General features: G+C 53.9%; 1 long non-coding RNA gene across 2 annotated transcripts in view; it reads left to right on the plus strand.

Moving 5' to 3' along the window:
* The first annotated feature begins 485 nt into the window (after positions 1–485).
* LOC106149904 overlaps positions 486–1,594 on the plus strand; it is a 19,090-nt gene continuing 17,981 nt past the window's right edge. For both annotated transcript variants that reach the window (XR_001236374.1, XR_001236373.1), the window contains exon 1: positions 486–526. This is a non-coding gene — a long non-coding RNA (uncharacterized LOC106149904). The remainder of the gene's footprint in view (positions 527–1,594) is intronic.

The following is a 1,594-nucleotide window of genomic DNA, read 5'->3' on the forward strand; positions in this document are numbered from 1 at the left end:
CCCCTCCCGGAAGGAGGGGTACAGCCGCAGGCAGGGACGCAACCGGGTCCCAAAGCACAGCCCTCCGGGACCCAAATGCGCCCCCCTGCGTTCAGACCTCGGCAGTGCACACCTGTCGCGCCGCCCCCAGACTGCAAGGTCGTGCGCGGCCGCCAGGAGGCCCGCGAGGACCGCTTCCCGGCCACACCCGCCACACGCAGACTGCTCCGCGTGGCCCCGGGGCCGGGCAGCGGGACAGGCAGGCAGGAGCCCCAGGGGCTCAGGCGGCCCTGATTGCCACATGAGCAGGATTTGGGGGGAATCCCTCCGCCCCCACCCCCACCCCGGGCTGCCTACTGGCCCCGCGCTGCCGGGAGCCACGCCTCGCATTTCTATTTGTCAATTTGAAAAATTCAAGCTTCAAGGAAAAAAGAGCGCCCGGGTTTAATCCTGGCTGTTTGCCTTGCCTTGCCCGAGTTACTTAGCAACGCTGTTTCGTTTCTGCGCTGTAACACGAGCATTTGTGGGAAGAGAGAAACCCATAAAGGTAAGGCGTGGGGGCACACGCCTATCATCCCAGCGGTCCAGGAGGCTGAGGCGGGAGGATCACAAGTTTGAGCACAGCTCGGGCACTTTAGTAACTTACCACGGGAACGCTTTCTATAGTCAGTGGTGAGCATTTCTCCAGCTGCTGAGTCAAGTGGGGAAAATGGTCAAAATCCCAGTAGTTCATAGGAAAATACTTCGACAATTAAAGCCAAATAAAAGATGTATTTTATACTTCCAATTAAAAGCAAAAAGAAAAAATTTTTTAAAAGAAGATTATTTATTTGAAGGTGGGGGACAAGCGGGAAGAGAGAGAGATGGCAGGCAGCTTCTCTGGACAAGTAGGGAGTCCTCAAAAGGGAAATACTCTGAAAAAAAGAAATCTTGGGGTCCCAGCCTAGATGTCTGTCTGGAGGATGATCTCAGCAGGGCGTGGTGATGCACACCTCTAATCCCAGCACTCCGGGGAGGCTGAGGCGGGAGGATGGCAAGTTTGAGATAAGTCTGGACAATTTAGCAAGACTCTGTCTCAAAAGTAAATAAATAAATAAAAAGTGCTGGGGATGGAGTTCAGTATGAAGGCCTTGTGTTCAACACCCAGTACTGGGAAAATGAAATCCGTGATAGAAGCCCTTGGAAGCCAGAGCACCTGCCAGTCATGTCTGCCAGCGCCACCTGGCACTGGCGCCTTTGAGTTGCAGGTGTGCAGCTGCCTCAGATCTGCTCGCAGCTGGCAGTGTGTGAGCGCCTCTCACAGCCGGTCCATCGAGGCCTCCGGGGCACCTGCCTATAATTCCAGGACTCAGGGAGCTGGGGTACCCAGCCTGGGCAGCCTAGCAGTTTAACAAGACTGTCTCTTTTTTTTGTCTTTTTTCTTTTTTTTCTTTTTTGTCTTTTTAAGACAGGGTCTCACTATGCAGTTCAGGCTGGCCTTGAGCTCACTTTGCAGCCCAGGCTGGCCTCGAACTCACAATGATCCTCCTGCCTCAGCCTCCCAAGTGCTGGGATTACAGGCCTGCACCACCACACCTGGCTAAGACTGTCTCAAAAAGAAAAAAAAAAAAAAAAA

Source organism: Chinchilla lanigera, unplaced genomic scaffold (assembly GCF_000276665.1).
Source record: "Chinchilla lanigera isolate Chin_1 unplaced genomic scaffold, ChiLan1.0 scaffold00055, whole genome shotgun sequence".
NCBI classification, from domain to species: domain Eukaryota; kingdom Metazoa; phylum Chordata; class Mammalia; order Rodentia; family Chinchillidae; genus Chinchilla; species Chinchilla lanigera.